This window comes from Cervus canadensis, chromosome 11 (assembly GCF_019320065.1).
Source record: "Cervus canadensis isolate Bull #8, Minnesota chromosome 11, ASM1932006v1, whole genome shotgun sequence".
NCBI classification, from domain to species: domain Eukaryota; kingdom Metazoa; phylum Chordata; class Mammalia; order Artiodactyla; family Cervidae; genus Cervus; species Cervus canadensis.
In genome coordinates, this window is record NC_057396.1 from 71,255,984 (window position 1) to 71,274,881 (window position 18,898).

An 18,898-nucleotide genomic window follows, 5' to 3' on the forward strand; every position below is an offset into this window, starting at 1 on the left:
TCCCAAGTCTGGCCAAGCCCAGGGTGAGAAAATCCCCAGGGCCCCAAATCTCGGGAAACAGGCAGAACTGGCTCCCACTTTCTGCGCAGCTCGAGCACCCTGTATCCATTCCCGCACCAGCAAGTCCTCCCCATCCTTCCTCCCACTGCCCATCCTCCCTAAGCGCACCAGAAACCTCTTCCCAAGGCTCGGATTCCAAGGGACCTGCTGAGGTCCTAAGCCTTAGGAATAGCAGGACCCAAATTCTAAACAATTTCAAGCAGAGCAGGAAGGGTTTGATCATATCCACAACCCCAGGAGCTAGCAACTCCTTCAAAGGGGTGGGGGGTGGTGGGATAGGTATTTTCTGAGTGTCCAGCACTGGGCTGAGTGCCTCCACTCTTGTGATCTCACGGAACCGGGACAATCATGTTACCCTGAGGCCCAAGAGGTTGGTGACTCGCCCAGGGTCACACAGCTTGTGAGTGGGGAGCCTGGACCTGCTTTCTGGGGCTCTCGGAAGGGCGGGATCCCAGGGCAGGGATGGAGGCAGAAGGACGAGGAGCCACGTGTGGAGCAGACGGGGGGCCGGGGGGACACAGAGGGGCCAAGGCGGTCAGGACTGGGGAGGAAGAGGAAGGCAGAAAAACAGGAGAAAGAGCCAAAGAAGGGGGTAGAGAGAAGTGAGTCAAGAAAGAGCGTGGTGGGGCGGTGGGAGGGCAGGACACAGAGGAGGGCGAGAGCGGACAGCACCGTGGGTCCTGGGAGGCTGCAGGCCTGAGCACAGAGGGTCCGCAGTTTGCTGGAAGTCACCAGGAGTGTCTTTTGACCCCGTGGCTTGAGTTTTTGTGGGCAAGAAATTGGTTTGAGATTTTAAAAAAAAACCACTTAGGTGCTCCAGGGAATGAGAGGCAAAGCTGTTTTTTATTTTCATCTTTTTATTTGTTATTTGTCTTTGGCCGCGCTGGGTCTCTGTTGAGGCATGTGGACTCTAGTTGTGCTGTGTGGGCTCAGCTGCCCCACGGCATCATGCAGGATCCTAGCTCCCCAACCGGGGATCAAACTTGTCTCCCCTGCATTGGAAGGGAGAGTCTTAACCACTGCACCACCAGGGAAATCCCTGAAACGGTTTTTTAAATTATGTTAATTTTTCAATAGGTAATAGATACAGATGGTATGAAATTCAAAAGGTAACAAGAAGGGAAACGGTCCCGTTCCCTGTTAGTTGAGTCTTGGATATTTTTTCTAGAGGAAGTCTAGCAGACAGAAGCATAGAGGCAGATATATTCTTTTTTAAATTTCACACAGCAAGCAGCGCCCTGAACACATCGTGCTTCACTTTGGTTGTTTTTTCCCCACTAAATCCATCCCATGCCCATGCATACAGAGCCGTCTTGTTCTTTTTAATGACTATATAGTATTCTACAGTTTGGGTAAACTGTGGTAGCGTCACATCATGCGAGACCTCATTCATTCAAAAAACTGCAGGAAACATTTGTGTACAATTTAAAAGATAATTATAAAGCATACACGTACATAACCACCATCTAGGTCAAGAAATAAAACACTGCCAGAACTCCAGAAGCTTCCCCAAATGTCCTGCCTCTCTCTAGAAGGAAGACTATCCTAACTTTGCCAGTAATTATTTCCCTGTTTTCTTTACAGCTTTCCCACTTGAGTAAACATCTCTAACAATATAGTTTAGCTTTTACCTTAACAGATTTTAACCTTTCTATGAAGAGAATCATAGTGTAAACATTCTTGTTGCATGTAGCTGTGGTCCATTTTCATTGCTGCATAGCATTCCATTGTCGAAAAGTTATTTAACCAGTCTCTTACGGACGGATATTCAGGTTGTTTCCAGACTTCTGCTATTACAAATAATACTGCAATAGGCAAAATTTGCTAATTTACACACATGTGAGTGTACGTCTAGGATAAATGCCCCAAAGTTGAAATACTGGGTCAAAGAGGAGTGCTTTTTTTTTTTTTTTGCAGGAAAGCTAGAGGGGAGTGTCTACTGGAAAAGTTGGGGGAAGATGTGGGTGAAAGGTCGTTTCCAGGACTGGTGGGATTGCAGTGCTGGCTCCAGGTGGCAGTCCTCATGCCTTCACGTCAGCTTGTTTCTAAAAAACATCCTTCAACTGTAAAGAACAAAACCTATTTTTCTGCCTTACATGAAAACTATGTAGGAGAAAGGCCTACTTCTGCAGAAGTAAATGTTCAAAGGGGGAGACACTAAAATGCTATAAATTCTTTCTCTATATTTAATTTTCCAAGTCTAATCGTGACAGTTAAGAGATTTGACAGTGAAAAGAAAATCACCACAACCAAATGCAGGCTGAGTCAAAAATCTTTGTGCACCTCCCTGCAGACACTAATAAATAGTATCAGGAATTATCTAAAATAGAAACAAAAACTCCTTCAATTATAAGTAATATTGAAAATGGCACAGCTTTCTATCTTAACTCACTGGAAAAGAGACCAGATAATTATTTAGAGGCTATCAGTGTAGGTGCCCAGATAGTTCTTTAATTTTTAATTTTTATTTTTTTTATTGAAGCACACACAGAAATTTTTGACTTATCTATTTTGAAATCAAAGGGGACATTCTTTTCAGTTGAAATATAAGGGATATATATAACATTGTATTAGTTTTAAGTGTACTGCATGCTTTTTTAACTCTCAAGTAAATAAGTAGATAAACATGGGCTTCCTAGGTGGCTCAGCGGTAAAGAAGCTGCCTGCCAATGCAGGAGACACAGGTTTGATCCCTGAGTTGGGAAGATCCCCTAGAAGAGGGCATGGCAACCCACTCTAGTATTCTCACCTGGGAAATCCCATGGACAGAGGAGCCTGGCGGGCTACAGGCCATGGGGGTCTCCAAAGAGCCGGACACGACTGAGTGATTAAACAATAGAGATATTGTCACATTGCCTTGAGTAAAGGTTTTCCCCACTTATCCTCCTACCAGCAGCCCATGACAGTGCTGTTCCCACCACCACGGGACAAGCGGGCGGCCATGCAGGGCTGGGCCCTGCAGAGAGGGACACGCGGTCAGGCAGCCTGGCTGGTGGAGGGCTGGGCGGCCTTTGCCTGCCCTGGGCTGGGCGTCTGCTGGGGTAGGCCGGGTGCTATTGCAATCACAAGGCAGGCAAGCAACAGGAAACACGGGGCCCACGTCCTCGAAGCTGAGTGCACACGGGGGAACGTCGTGACCCCTTCTCTCACAGACCCCTCACCCTCAGCCCCAAAGAGCTCCAGATGCCCTCCACCCTTCCACCCTTGCAAGCGGCTGGGCCTGGCGGGACGCGACAGGGCGCGTGGGAGAACCCAGGCCTCAGAGAGCGAGCTGGGAAAGATGACCAGAGAGAGCTGAGCCAGTGTACAGAAATGGCCATCTTGCAACTTCCTCTCACGGTTGAGACACTGGGAGGGGCTCCTTGGGCCCCTCCAAGCTCTGAGCGCCGGTCCGAGTGCGGGGCCACCTCTGGAGCCCGTGAGGACATCTGACAAATATTTGCTCAGGGCCTCCAGGGGTCAGGCGACCAAACAGGCAAAGGCCCCTGTCCTCCAGGGGCTGATTCTGGAGCAGGCGGGGGTGGGGGGGTGGCAGGGGACACACGGAGTCGGCGAGAAGGAGGCAAGCGCTACAGGAAAGGGGATTGCCCAGCTCAGGGCGGCGGTGGGGCAGGGGGGGCGCATCTGCAGCGTGAAGGGGAGCAGGGCAGGCCTCGGGGAGACATGGAGAATGGGGACACTGAACCAACCCCGGGGACAAGTGGGCGAGCCAGCCAAGCAGACACCTGGGAGAAGAGCTCCAGGGGGGGGACCAGCAAGGGGCCAGTGTGAGCAGAGTGGGCGTGGGAGGGCCAGGAGGTGAGAGGCCTGGGTGGGGCGGGGATGCTGAGGGACGTTGTGCATCGTGTGGAATCTGGTCCCTACTCCGGGAGAACGGGAGCACCCCTGCAGAGTTCACGTTCTCATTCAGATCTGAAGTTGGGGCTCTTATCATTCCCCCTGGGACAGTCGAGGAAACTGGGTCAGAAGGGGGTCCATGACTCAGCCAATCGAGAGACAGGCGAGGCTTAAACCAGGTCAGCTGGAGACCCGGGTGGTACCCAGGGCAGGCGCCCATAAAGTGCCAGGGGCCGGGACCAAGGCGACCAGCCCCACCGGCTGAGGCCCTCGTCGCCCGGCATTAACTCACCCCACCTCCCATGACCCTGAGAATTTACTACCAGTACCGTTTTACAGACAAGGGTCACGGGGTTCAGCTGGCGAGGGGGCTGCCCAAGGACACACAGCTGGCCAGGGGGTGTGTGGGGGTGGCCCTGGGGCGTGTGCTTCCGTGGATGGGTGCTTTCCTACCTAAAAGCGCTCCTTAGCTCTGGCTTGTTCACAGGCTGAAGTCCAAAGCTCCGAGTCCTGTGCTGGAGTCCACCCCCCACCCCACAACACCCTGCCCAGCCTTTCCCACCCTCCCCCACCCCGAGTGGACCAGCCCTGCCCCCACCTCCAGCCCAAAGACGCTACTCAACATTCCCAGAACCTCTTTCTCAATCTCCCACGGCCTTTGCTCACAGTCCCACCCCCTTTCACACTCAAAGGCCTCCTCCATCTTTTTTTTTTTCCCTCCTCCATCTTTTGAGGGCTCGCCTCCTCCAGGCTGTCTCCCCAGACGCTCCCTTCCCAGGTCACCTCCATCTTCCCCCGCCCTACTGAATCCCTCCTCGCACTCTGCGCCAGCTCCTGCCTACCTCCCTGCTCCCCCCGCAACACTCCCACCAGCTCCCCAGCCCCAGGGGCCAAGCAGCAGAGATCTCCAGAGGGGCCCGATCTCCGTCATGCCCTGAATCTCAGCTCTCCCCCCTACCCCCCTCCACACCCTTGTCTCCTGTTGACCAGGCCGTTCAGACGGGGAGCTCACCTCCTGGCCACATCACTCAGCCTCCGGCACCTCAAACCCACCGCCACCCACAGCGACTTCCTCCTGCTCACCACGGGCAGCACCCGCCCTTCTGGCTCACGGAGGACAGGAGCCACTTCCCCCCCCTCCCCGCCAGGCCCCCCGCTTCTGTGGAGCCCCCGGCACCATCCTCTCCTATCCAGACACCCCTGGATTCTTCCTTACCACTGGCACTGTAGCCCCTTCCCCTCCCCGGAGCTCAGAGGCCTCGATTCTGTAGAGGCGCCAAGACCCAGCCGCAGCATGGTCCAGAGGGCAGAAAGAGACACTCTGTGAGCCTTCCCCTTGAATACAGTAGGTTTTCAAATCAGTGCGCGTTTCCCTCACTGGCCTCCACAAATGCTGAGCGACCCTCTTAACCTCGTGGAGGTTAGGAGTATGGCCCTAGAGACCTTGATTCTGAATCCTACCCCTGCCCTGTGTTCGCCACGTGGCTGAGGGCAAGTCACTTCTCAGAGCCTCGCTATCGTCATCTGTAAAACGGGGCCAACAGCAGGATACCCGCCAGGGGACTGTGAGAATTAGAGGCCGCACTGGAGATGTTCCTATGTGATGCACGTGCCCAGCATCCCTCTGGAGGAGGAAGGCTCGGCCCTGTCTCCGAGGGCTCAGGATCTCTGCGGTCCTCAGTTCCTTGGAAGCTCCCACCCCCTGGCCTTTCCAAAGCCTCCTTGGAAAAGCTGAGCAACGTGAGGAGCCGAGAAGCTGGCGGAGGAGAGCCTTGAGAGAGCAGCCTCTCACCCTCCTTTGCCCTCCTCCCTGCCTGAGCAGCCAGCTCTCGGGACAAGACCTAGGGGCCCCAGGTCTGGAGTAGCGATGCTGTGGTAGGAAGAAGGTAATCGATATCGAGCTCCGGTCATGGGCCAGCGTGCTAGACATTTACAACAAAGCGACGGCACAGGGATCGATTTTAACAGATGGGAAATGGGCCTCAGAGCCGACCCTTATACCGCTCCAGGCCAGAAAGCAGAAAAAGCCAGAATCAGGGCCGGACCAGGCTTATCTTACACAGAGTCTGTGCTCTCAGCCCAAAGCCGCCCCAGCGTGCGTGCCGGGAGCCGGCGGGACAGGGGTCTCTGTGCCCGGTGCGTGAGTGGGAGGGTGCTGAGGGGGCCGGTGACTGAGGCGCTGACTTGATTTCCAGGCTGTGGGATCCGAGGCTACTTCGAAGCAGTCTAGGGGTCCCGGGCAAGCGCGAGGGGCAACGAGTAGGAAGCCTTGGACCCGGAAGGAGTTAAATGCATAAGGGGCCTGGGTGAATCAGAGACTCCACAGGCTGAGGTGGAAATTCCCTGTGCATGGCGTGTGGTCACCCAGAAAAGGGAAACGGTGCTTTTCGGAGCAGAGGACGGCGGGGGCTCCAGCCCGGGAGCAGATGCCTGCTGGGTGGGGCTGGCAAGGGCGTCGTGACCAAGGAGGCCTGGCCTCTGGGTGGGAAGGAGGAGGCAAGGAGCCATGAAGCCAGGCCAGGCCTGGTCATACTATGGTGTGTCCATGGGCCCTGACAGATGAATAGGAGTTCACTGGGCCCAGAGGAAGAAGGGGCACTTGAACTGTGGGAACCACTAGCGCCCAGGCCCAGGGGTGGGACTCGGCAGGGGGAGCCTGTCCCCCCAGGCTTTTGTTGGGGACCTCTTTCCTATCCCACCCGAGGGGCCCCTCCTCACCCCGGGAAGCACCCGTCACCTTCTCCTGGGGTCCCCCAGCCTCAGTTTCCCTCCCAGAGTTCTCAGCATCTTGTCACTCATCTGCCGTGCGCACGGGACTCTGGGCAGGTGCCATGTCCTAGCTCTAGAGACAGTTCGCACCTGCGGCGGCTGGCATGGAGCGGGTGTTCTGTGTTTGAGGACTGACAGTCCATGGAAGAGGATTCTGACGTTCGGAAGGGTTAGGTGAAATGCGGCCCGCTGGCTGGGGCTGAGGTGGGTAGGGTGCCAGGGCTCCGCTTCAGCTGGGACTTGGTGGGAGGTATGGAGTGGGGCAGGCAGAGCCTTCCCCTGGGGCCGCGGAGGGGGACCTGGGCCGCTGACGACCCAGTCCGGCAGCTCCAGAGTCCAAGGCCTGTGTCACCCTCAAGCTTCGGGCCAGCCCAGCTTCCTGCCTTGTCCCTGGGGCTGGGAAACTTGTGTCCTCCCCGGGGAAGGAGACAGACGGATGAGACGGAGTGAGGGCCAGTCAGATGGACAGACGAGGGGACTGGGTGTCAGGAAACCCTGACTCCCAGTCCAGACGCTTGCCCGCTGTGTAGCCTGGGACACGCGCCTCGCCCTCTGCGCCCCAGCATCATTTCTGACGGAGATGATGGGACAGGCTCTATCTGGGGACAAAAAGAACTGACCCCCCTCTGCATCATCATGAGAGCTCGTCCATGATTTGAAACGAGTGTTCCTTGTGTTGTCTTTTGTCTCTTCCCAGAACAATCCCCTGCTGCAAGGCCAGTCCTGCCTGCCAGTTCCTAAGCAGCGTGAGCCGTGGTCTCAGGCCCAGCGTCCGTCCATCCCAGCTCAACTCTGGCCCGCAAGAGGGCCTGTGACCCACACCAGCGGAATGAGGGGACTGAAACCCAGCTCAAAGACAGTAGGCAGCTGGGGCCTCCCACCCAGAAACAAGCCCCCTGGAAGGCCCCGGGTGCCCCCAGGCCCACCGCAGCGCCCCAGATTCCTTGCCCCCACCCCCCCACCCAGGGAAAGGTCAAGGGGCCCCTGGAGCGGCTACCCTCGGGCAGGGCCGAGCAGCGTCATGGCGGCCATCGGGGCTGGAGCTTTTCCAGTCACGAAGGGGAACTGAGAACTGTGGGAATGTGCTTTGGGCAGGCCAGAGTGGGCCGGGCCCCGGTGGGAGGGGGCTGCTCCAAGGAGCCCAGGCTCATGGGGTCCTGGCGGGGGGCGGTGAGGAGTTGAAGAGAACCCCCCTGCTTCTCCAAGCAAGTGGCTGAAGGGCCGGGGATGGGGCAGGGCGGGGGGTCACTGCGAGGTCCTGGCAGGTTGTCCAGAGAGAGCTGGCCGGGGCAGTGGGAGGTTGGGGAGCTGTGTGGGGAAGGAAAGAGGAAGCCGTGCGGAGCGGGGGAGGGGGCCGTGGGGAGGAGTGGGGGCCGGGGGGCCTGGAGTCACTCTGGCCGCAGTCACTTCGCTTCTCCTGGTTTCGGTTTGTAAATAGCTGCTGGCTCCGTGCGGGCGGGATGGGCCCTGCCCCTTCTGTGGCCCGTGTCCAGGGAGGTCCAGGTCTGAGCAGCTAGCTGCACGCGCTGCTGCCCTGGGTTTGAGGACCCCCGCGGGCATCGAGGCTGGCCCGGCCTTTGGGCTTGATGGGCAGGTTCTGGCGGGCCCGGTTCTGGGCAGCCCCAACCTGTGGTCACTGAGGTAATACAGCTGGGATAGAACTTGATGACTTGGCCACACTGGGCTTATTTATAACTGGGCCTCCGTGGGCAGAAGAGCAGCTGCGGAGCCGCCAACTCAGCACTTGGGCTGACCCCAGGCACCAAGGCAGGGGACGCGATGGCGGGGGCCAGGCTGGCCTCCCGGCCCCTCAGGCTGAGCACCAGGGTCTCGGGATCCTCGAGGCCTCTCTGGCTGGAACCAGTCCTTGGCCGTCCGCGATGGACAGGCCTTGAGACTGAGGAGAAGCCACTTAGGAAGTGGGCACCTCAGAACCTCCTGGGCCAAGTGGGGTGGCTGAACTCAGTCAGTGGACTGGTCAGTTCCCCCAGGGGCAGCCAGGCCTCAGCCTTCCTGCAAAGAAATTCTTCCTCCAGATGTCAGATGCTGTCAGCAATCTCCAGAAGCACAAGTCATCTGCCCTCCCCTTCTTGCAAGAGCAGCTTGAAAACAAAACAACACACATTCGGGGAAAAGGCAATGCCAAGTCCCCGAGGCCTGGCCCTGGTGGTGGAACCTCCAGGCAGCTGATGCCGGGAGAAGGCTCCGGGCCCTCCCAAGGCCCAGGGGTCATGCCACACGGACACCCACCTCCTTGCGGGACAGCCGGGAAGGGCTGGCCCGGCCCCTAGCCCTACTCGTCTCTGTCCTGAGAAATAATGTGAGGGCGGACCGGACCCTTTCCTAAAATTTGTAGGAATAAAGGGGATCCGGAAATCTTTCTCCCGCTCGGCATCCTTCCGAGTCAACCTGGTCACCCACCATTCTCTGTCTGTCCCATCTACACCCTGTCTCCCTAACCTGGTCCTGGCCTTCCCGGCCTCCACACCTCAAATCGAAGTCTGGTTCCCCCAGCGGGTGAGCTCGTCCCTGCTCCCAGTCTCTCCAAACCCCTCTCTGTCGAGGCCTATGCCAAGCCCTTCCTCGGAGGGTCCCAGTCCCAGGGCGGATCTCATCCTCCAAGCTGAAGCTCTTGGGATGGAAAAAATCAAGGACTGTCAGAATTGGGGCCGAAACGGGCGAGGGATCTTAGACCATGAGTACCACGATCACCTCACGTGAAAGAGGAAAACCAAGGCCTGGGGAGGGGCAGGGAGGGCCAGAGACACTCGGTGGACAAAGGGCAGAGCTGAGACCAGAGCTCCTGCCCCTGGACCTCAGACCCTCTGGACCACCTGCTTGGCCTTGAGCGGCAGCCCTGCCTGGCCCCTTCCTCTTAGTGCTGGGGATGGGAGGGCTGGGGGCCCAGGGGTTGGGGGGTAATTCGGGCCATCTCCTGCCCCGGTCGGGGCCTGGGGTGCGGGCCCACTCAGGCCCCCTCTGGGCAGGGTCGGCGGGCCGCCCTGCCTGGAGCCACCCCGGCTGCAGCTGCCCCTGTTTCCACATCGGCAGCAGCAAGTCCGGCGCCTGAGAAAACAGGAAGCGCCCAGTCACCACAGGAAGCCTGTGTGCGCAGCCTCCCCGCCCCCGGCCCATTGCAAAACGCCAACAGCCCGGTTACCACAGGCACCACACCGCGGCGGGGGACGCTCCGGCCGCCAGGTCCGCCCCGGGGGCCGGGCCGTCGGACTTTAGCCCTCACCTGCCTGGCCCCGGCCACGGGCGGGCGTCCAGTGGGGGCCGGGGGGCGGCCTGGAGGAGCCCGAGGCCTGGGCTTCAGGCCTCCCGCCTTCCCCTGGTGCTCAGCCCCATCCCCCTGATGCGTCTGAACCAGGCCTCCTCTGGTCCTCGTGAAATCAGAATGTGGGGTCAGGGGTGACAGAGAAGCCGCCTCTCCGGCCTAAGGGTTGGCACGGGAGGACCATTCGACGGCCTTCGACCTGACGGCTCCATCCGCCAGCCTCCCGGGGCCGCAGCCTCAGAGCCCGCCACCCCCACAGCCCCTGGGAGCTGTCTGCCATCAAGTCCACACCTGCCACACCCTCTCGGGCCGGCCCCAGCCCTTCCCGACCGAGACTGCCGGCCCCTGGGGTCCTGCCCCCTGGGGCTCGCCTTGGGGGTGGCGGGGAGGGCGGGTGGGAGTCAGGGCCCCTCCTCGTCCCACCCCACCTGCCCTGACTCACCTCTCCTTTACGGCTCCCCCCCGGGGCTCACCCTTTGGAAGGAGGTGGGAGTCCCCACAGGGCCTGCACTGCTCCAGCCCCGCGGACAGCAAGGAAAAGAGAAGAGAGCAGAGCATTTCATGGCTATAATAAATCAAAGGGGGAAGTCGGAGCAGGAGAAATAAGAAACTTCCCTACCCCGGGCACTGGGACCTGCCAGGCGGCAGCCCCCGGCACCCCACTCCTCCTTCCTGCATCCCTGGCGGGGGGCCCGGATTGGGTGCCTTCTCCCCCAGGCCTAGCGAGTACCCCACCTGCCCGGAGGTCCCCTGGGAACCCTGGAGGCCCAGCCTCTCTCAGCACTGGGCCTCAGTTTCCTCCAAATGGGCGTGGGGAAATTCAACAAGGCTGTTTCTCTGGGGAGGCAAAGGCTTAGACTGCCCCGCATAGACAGCTGAAGATGGGGAGGGCCCCTCTGGACAAGGACCCTCAGGGCATGAAGAGGGGTGGGGAGGGGGTGAAGCATCTGAGAAGTCCCAGTGGGATGGCTGGGCTGGGCTGGGCTGGGCTGGACACACGTCTGTGAAAGGAGCCGGGAAAGCCAGAGCAAGAGGCCGGAGCAAGGAGTGGAGGCGGGGAGAGCCCTGGACTGTGAGAACGGGCAGGACGGTGACCTCAACTCTGTCCCTGCACTTTCTCAAACCAGACCAGGGGCCCAGGGCCTGGGGTCCAAAGGGCAGACACCAGATACACGCAGTCACTGAAGACATCATGTCTTCCTGGAGTGTCCACGCAGGCAGAAACTGAGAGTAGAAACTGATTTTTTTTTAAAGTGTGCGTGGGGTGAGGGAGCCCACCTATTTAACAGGATACAAATCTGTATGAATTTTTAAGACAAGAAAAAGGAATTTCAGAGATAGGTTGGCTAGTTTGGGCCCTGTTGTGAGCGACACCTCCAGCTTCCCCCGCTGTTGGGGTGTCTCCACTGGAACCCTCCTGAGATGGCAGGCTCACTCCCCTTTCCTCCAGGGGTCTCTGTCTCACTCAGAGCAAATGCTCTGGTCCCCACCCAGGCCCCCAGCCCCCAGGGTCTCCCGGCAGTGTCTCCTGAACAACTGGCAGCCGAGAGCCCGGGGTCCTAGGAGACAGCAGCAGGGCCCAGGATCCCTCTGCGCCTCTGAGATCACGCTGCTTCACTCACAACCTCGTCAGGCAGATAAGATAAGAAAGTGGCTGTGACTGTTGGAGAGCCTGGGCTGCAGAGCCAGACAGATTGGGGAGCCTGCAGTGTGTGACCCTGGGCAAGTCATCTTGCCTCCTGGAGCCTCGGTTTCCCCACTGGGGAAAGGCCTCACTTGAAAGCCGGTAATGCAGGACAAAGGAGGTCATGGTCTGGGGCCTCATGGTGACCGTGTGGCCAGCAACACACAGCGACCGCCACTCCCGTCTCCTCCCAGAAGCCCCCACTTCCTCCCTCCTTCCCTTTCACCTGCCTGAGAACCTCGGCTCCCTGCTCTTCTCTGCACGCCCAGGGCCCCTGACCTCCCTCTGACCTGTCCTGATGTGGGAGAGCACCGGAGCTGGGGTTCCCAGCCCTTCCCCAAGGCACTCCATCTGTGAGACGGGGTCCTTGGAGGTTCAACTCTTGCCCTGGCAGGACCCCCCACGTCTACTCGCACACTTCCTGCCCTCCCAAGACACCCCCTTTCATACCCAGACAGCCACACGGTTTGAACAATGGGTAGTGTTCACCAGGCACTCTGTGCATACCACATCTTGTAATCCTTGCAGCTGCAAGTATTCTTATCCCCATTTCACAGATGAGGAAACTGAGGCTCAGAGGGGCAGACGGACTGGTGTGAGCTCAGCTGGCTAGAGAGGGGCAGCTCTGAACTGAGAACTCAGTTCTCTCGTCGATTAACCCAGAAGAAATCCTAGGCAAACGTGGGGCGAAGCAGCACCTCTTTGCTTGGAAGACTTTTTGAGTCCTTTGGGATGTCACTGTTGCCCAGGCTCATGTGTGCGTGCACGCGAAGTAGCTTCAGTTCAGTTCAGTTGTTCAATCGTGTCTGACTCTTTGCCACCCCATGGACTGTATAGCCCAGCAGGCTCCTCTGTCCATGGGATTCTCCAGGCAAGAGTACTGGAGTGGGTTGCCATGCCCTCCTTCAGGAGATTTTCCAGACCCAAGGAAAGAACCCATGTCTCTGACATCTCTTGCACTGGCAGGCAGGTTCTTGGTTCACAGTCATGGCCTATTCCTGGCCAGTTCCCCAGGTCATCTCCATCCCGAGTCTCCTGCTTCTCCTGGTTCAGGCTGCAGTATGCCAGAGTTAGAAAAATTCCAGCCTCAGGTGACCATAAGATCAGAGATTACAAAATCCAGAAAAGGTGAGCAGCCTCCTGAATCAAATGCTCCCCCCGGCTCCCTGCCCTGCGCATGCACACCTAGCAGTGGGTGGGGACAGGCCCAAGGGGGCAGTGTGCCCTAGTGGTTAGAACCAGGGCCTCGCTGCCAGACATTCACAGGGTCTAACTCTCAATTTTGCAACCAGAGACACACCACTCCACCCACCCCCACCCCCACCCCTGCATCACTGACAACCCTAATATGGAGAGAAAGATGCCTCTCCTGACCTGGAGATTTCACAGAAGGGAAATTTGCTTCTAAAGGCCAAGGGCTCAGCCCTGCTTCATGCATGGCCTCATTTAAGCCTCGTTACAGCTCTGACGAGTAGGTACTATTATTACTCCCATTTTACAGATGAAGAAACCAAGGCGAAGGAGTCTTCCCAAGGTCACATGGTCTTGCAGGGACTTGAACCTCAGTCCCGTGTGACTCCAAGTCAGATGCACTTACCCTGCCCCAGATAGGTCCCCCTTCCTTTTTTCCTAGGAATTTTCCCTACCACTGCCAGCCCACAAGTCAGAGGCCCTGAGTGGCAAGTAAACCTTGACTGGCTGGGACTGAAGGGCTGGGCCCTGCCCAGCTGTGGTGCAGTCCCCAAATGCCTGACTGCTCTCGCTCTTGGGCTGGGCTGGGCTGGCAGAGGGCTGCCTGGGCATGCAAGGGGGTGCGCCCAGCTGCTGCGGGGACTCCTCCGGGCCCCAGCTGTCCTGCCTTGGGCCAGCCCTGCAGCTATATTGGTGTCCGACCAGCTCCTATAGGAGGGGTGTAAGCCCTTCCTGGGGGCCTGCAGGGTGGGGCCAGGAAACAGAAGCTGGACTTGCCTTCTCACTTGCTTGGACCCCTTTCAAGGCCCGGGGAGAGGACTCAGCAAATTTATGTTTGTGATTTTGTAATCTTTTTCTTAAACAGGGCCCCCAGAGTGTACAAGCATCCCCAAACCTAGCTCTGTTCCCCAGGTTGGGGGCAACAGAAAGAGTTCCATTCCGCTCCCCACTTGTTTCCTGACGGCCAGCTCTGTGCCTTAAGGCAGGCCCCCCAAATCCTCACCTACACAGTGGGGATCAAGCCTGGAGAGTCAGCAAGAAGAGGCAGGGGCCATAGGAGGAGCTCAGGGTACCCCTTCTTTACAAAGGGCCCAGATCTACAAAGGGGTTTCACCAGCCTGCCCCTGTCCCATCCCCAACAGGCCCTGGGGTGGGTAACGGGAGTTCCTGCCCCCATTTGCCAGCGGAGATGACTGAGGTTGGAAACACAATGTGCAGGCTGGAGCCCCATCCCCCACGGCTCCCGGGCATCAACCCCCGGGGTTGGAGGGAGGGGGCCGCCGGGGCTGACCGTGGCTCCGGGGAGTTGGGACCGGAGGGTGCGGGGGCGGGCTGGGCGGAGGCTGGGGGGAGGAGGCGGCGTCCCGCACTGTCTCACCGCAGGACCGACCTCGGCTCTTATCTGCTCGGGCAGCTTCCGCCCCCCGCCCAGCCCCCGCCGCAGGCCTGGCCCCCGCCTCCGCCTCCCGAGGGCCTGGCCCGGGGCGCCCCTCCCCCGCGGCCGCCCGCCCCCAGGGAGCGCCCGGGCTGCTGCCCAGCGGAGCAGAGAGGGGCCCGGCCCCCAGGTGAGCAGCCGGAAGTGATAAATAACTCCTGGGAGGGGGCACCACCGCGAGGAGGCCCTCCCTGCGGCGGCACGTCCACCCCCACGCCGACGGGGGCTCCCCACCCAGGCCCCCTCCACCAAATACGGGAGGGCGGGAGGGCGACGGGGTCCCTTAACGCCCCAGGGAGCAGGAGAGGCAGTGGCGTTGGTTTGCCAGGTGTGTTCTGAGGGACAGGAACCCCCCACACACGCCGCACACGCGCCCGCGTGCACGCACGCACACTCGCATCCCTGGCACAGGTGTGGCAGGGAAGAGAGACGTGGAGACACCTTAGAGAAAGTGAAATGCAAGCCACAAACTGGAGGAGACGTCGGCCTGTCTGCCAGGCCCAGCCAGTGAAGGATCAACATCAAAAATACATAAAGGACTCTTGCAAATCCACAGGGGAAAAAACAAACAACAACGATGAAACAACCCTAGTCATGCAACAGAAAAACAGATGTAAGACACGAACAGGCCTTTGTCCAGAAGAAGAAACACATTTGTCCAATCAACATCTAAGGGATGCTCAAGCTCATTGGCAATGAGAGAAATGCAAATGAAGACCACAATAAGATGCTATTTTACACCCTATGAAGGGCAAAAATGAACAGCACCAGACGCTGGAGAAGAGGTGGGGCCTCGGGATCTCCAGTGCCTGGTTAGTCAGAGTGCAACTCCAGACAACCTCTGGGGAAAACAATCTGGCCTTATCTTGTAAAGCCCAGCAGATCCCCCTCCAGGCTAAAATCAAGAGAAACTTGGGCGTGTGCTCCAAGAGACAGGGAACATTCAAAGCTGCGCTGTCCTGAATAGCAAAAATCTAGGAAATATCCCAAATGCCCACTGACAAAGAGAATGGGTCCGTTACAGAGGACTCCTTCACACAGTGGCACATTGCTCAGCAGTGCAAGTGAACAAGCTTCTCCCAATATTGTGAATCAGTCTTAGTACCCATGAAAGTGCTAGTCCTCAATCCTGTCCGACTCTTTGTGGCCCCGTGGACGGTAGCCCGCCAGGCTCCTCTGTCCATGGAATTCTCCAGGCAAGAACAGTAGAGTAGGTGTCTATTCCCTTCTCCAGGGATCGTCCTGACACAGGGATTGAAGCTGGGTCTCCTGCATCGCAGGCGGATTCTTTACTGTCTGAGCCACCAGGGGGGCCCTTAGGACCCATACTGTTGATGGAAAAAGCCAGTCCCCAAATACTTCCTACAGAGTTCAAAACCACGCCAAACCGTATCTCTACAACAGATGATGTGGGGCCCTTCCTTCTGCTACTTTTGTTATTAGGAGATGACGTGATTACCTACCCAAAAGACTCAGGAGTAATACTGAGAACTAACCAGAACCAGTGAGAAAATGGAGTTGGCTTACCAGGTATCAAAGGAGTGCATAAAAATCATTCGCCTTCCTGTGCACTACATTTAAAATGTGACATTCTTTTAACTACCCGTAAAATGCAAAATATTTAAAAGTAAGCTTACTAAGGCAGGAGGAGAAGGGGATGACACAGGATGAGATGGTTGGATGGCATCACCAACTTGATGGACGTGACTTTGAGCAAGCTCCGGGAGATGGGGATGGACAGGGAAGCCTGGCGTGCTGCAGCTCATGGGGTTGCAAAGAGTTGGACATGACTGAGCGACTGAACTGAAGTGTATTAAGAGTTAGGCAGGACCTATATGAGAACAATTGTTAAAAAATAAATAAAATCCTGAATAATATAAAAGAAAACAGCTCTTTTCCTTATTTAAAAAAAAAAAGTCAGATTCGACAGAATATTGCCTGTCATGTTTGTTAAAAATAAAAAAAAGAATTGTTAAAATTCAGGTTCCCCCAAGAGGAAGCAGAGATATGGGATTCGGACTAGGGCAAAATGTAAGGAAATCTATGAATAAACATGAATTAAATAGGGCGATTCAGGAGTTAAGACTCCGCCTTCCACCGCAGGGGCTGTGGATTCGATCCCTGGTCAGGAAACCAAGATCCTGCATGCCTGAACTAAGGTCCCACTTGCCGCAACTAAGACCTGGCACAGCCAAATAAATAAAGATATACATTTACAAATACATAAATTAAATGAAAGAGAGGCCTGCAAAGTCTCAGAACACAGTGTGTAGCGCACAGGAATTTTATCCCATTCTGTGCTCCTGAGGCAGGAGAGGAAGAAGGGGAGACATTAAATTGAGTTGGACAGACTTCTGCTCAGGGTTATAGGCAAGAGCTTGTCTTTCTTTCCAGAAGCCCACAGCGGGGTGAGGCTGAGGAGGGTGGGGGTGTGGAGAAGCCCCAGGTATTCAGGGGACAGGTCTCCGGGTTCCAGAGACACGACCACTGACCCAGAAGGCTTCAGAGAGGAGGTGGCCTTGTAAACAGGCTGGATTCCAATCGATGGAGACGGTGGGCGTCACAGGGGGCAGTGAAGGCAGGGAGGCAGCAGAGCAAGCAATGAGGCAGCACTGGCCTGGTGCTTCTGGGGCCCAGCCGGGCTGGGCGGGAGGGAGCCTGGTCACAGGGAGCGCCTTCGGGGGAGTCACTGGGAACTGTCGGGCCAGGCTTGGAAATTCAGAGGAGACAGCACCCCAGGAACTCACGGGGGAGCTAAGGCTGCTCTGGGAAGAACAAGTTGAGACAGAGTTAGGGTCGCGGCTTCCAGAGGGGCACGTCCAGTGTGGAGAGGCAGAGCAGGAGGCCACAGTACGAGCAGCGGGGGCCCCCGGTGAGCCCTGGGCTCTGCCTCACCTCACCCCGGGCCCCCTGAGCCTCAGACGCCCTTCTCCAAGAGACTGCTGCCTCCCTGCAGGCCCCCACGGAAAGCCCAGAGAAGGCCGGCTTTCTCAGAGGCCACTCTCTGGAAGCAGGAGGAAGGCGCCCAGCCCCGGGCCTCCAGCCTGGACTGCCAGAGGAGGAGAGGGTTGGCAGGGCTGGGCAGTGCGGGCCATTGTCTGGTGAGGAGCAGCCCCACCTTCCAGAAGCAGGGGGCTGAGGATACTGAGAAAGGCCCCCCGGTAAAGGGACCAGAGCCAGGAACAACATGTTACAGTCAGACCCTGGGCAACTCGGTGAAATCAGAGAAACTGGTCTGCGCCACCCCCACCCCAGGGAGCCATATGCCTCCCAAACATAAGAAAGCAGTGTCCAGGCTCACCTTGCCCTGCTGGAATGTGTGGGCCCAGTGCCGTGACCCAGGACGTCCCTGAAGCCTCCAAACCGATTGATAAGTGTGTTGGAAACCATTCATCTGCGCTCAGCAAGGAGAGGCGGGTGTGGCCCCCACCGTGTGTCATCCTCTGCTCTTTTCATTACTGTAATACCATCTTTTTTCTATATGTATGTTTTTAAAATTTAATTAATTTGGCTGTGCCTTGTCTTCCTTGCAGCACACAGGATCTTCGATCTTCATTGTGGCATGCAGGATTCTTTTTTTTTTTAATACTTTTATTTATTTACTTATTGACTGTTCTGGGTCTTCGCTGCTGCGTGGGGCTTTTCTCCAGTTGAGGCCAGCGGAGGCTACTCTCTAGTTGCAATTCATTGCCGTGGCTTCTCTTCTTGTGGAGCACAGGCTCAAGGCGCCCACAGGCTTCAGTATTTGTGGGGTGTGGGCTCAGTAGTTATGGATTCCAGGCTCTAGAGCACAGGCTCAACCATTGTGGCACCTGGGCTTTTATTGCTCCACTGCATGTGGAATCTTTCTGGATCAGGGATCGAACCCATGTCTCCTTCATTGACAGGTAGATTCTTTACCACTGAACCACCAGGGAAGCCCCAGCATGCAGGATCTTTAGTTGTGGCACGCGAACTCTTAGCTGCGGCATGTGGGATCTTAGTTCCCTGACCAGGGATTGAACCTATGCCCCCTGCATTGGGAGCATGCGCCTCAACCCACTGGACCACCTGGGAAGACTTGATTTTCTCTAGTTTTTATTTACTCACAATTGTACATGGGCTTATATATATATATATATATATACCAATACATCTATTCATCCTCCTTGTTATGAGTTTAAACTAGCAGATATATTTCTACATTTCTCTTTTCTTACTAGTCCACATCCGGAAACCCCAGGCAGGTCTAACTCACCATTTTTAACAGCCACACAATGGTTCCCCCACTGAAGTCTACCTGGGCTCTTCTGGCTCATGACCATTTTCCAGAGTCTCATCCCAACCCCCAGTACATTAGGGAGCCTAATGATGGAAATTCCGGTCCGAGTGAGAGGAAAGGGCAGAGAGAAGGCAGCATGTGGTGTTTCTAGCTGGGTCTTGCCCATCCCCTTACTGGTGGCCAGCAGTCCTCAGCTCCTAATGGCGGGAATGCTGACTATGTTATTGTGAAATCATTTGTATATTGTGAAGTGCTTTGCATGTGATGGAGTGATTTGCATAGGTGGGGAGGGCATCTTAGGAGATCCCAAAGCAGCATCCCAGAGCGTCCTCCTCCCTTCACAAAGTAAGTAACTTGGGGCTTCCACTTCAGAACTCTGGA

General features: G+C 57.0%; 1 long non-coding RNA gene across 1 annotated transcript; it reads right to left on the reverse strand.

Moving 5' to 3' along the window:
* Positions 1–884: 884 nt before the first annotated feature.
* Positions 885–14,486, reverse strand: LOC122449474. Its single transcript, XR_006271946.1, has 2 exons — positions 2,810–14,486; positions 885–2,105 (listed from the first exon to the last, which is right to left on the reverse strand). It is a non-coding gene; the product is annotated as an uncharacterized LOC122449474 (long non-coding RNA).
* Between the last annotated feature and the right edge of the window lie 4,412 nt (positions 14,487–18,898).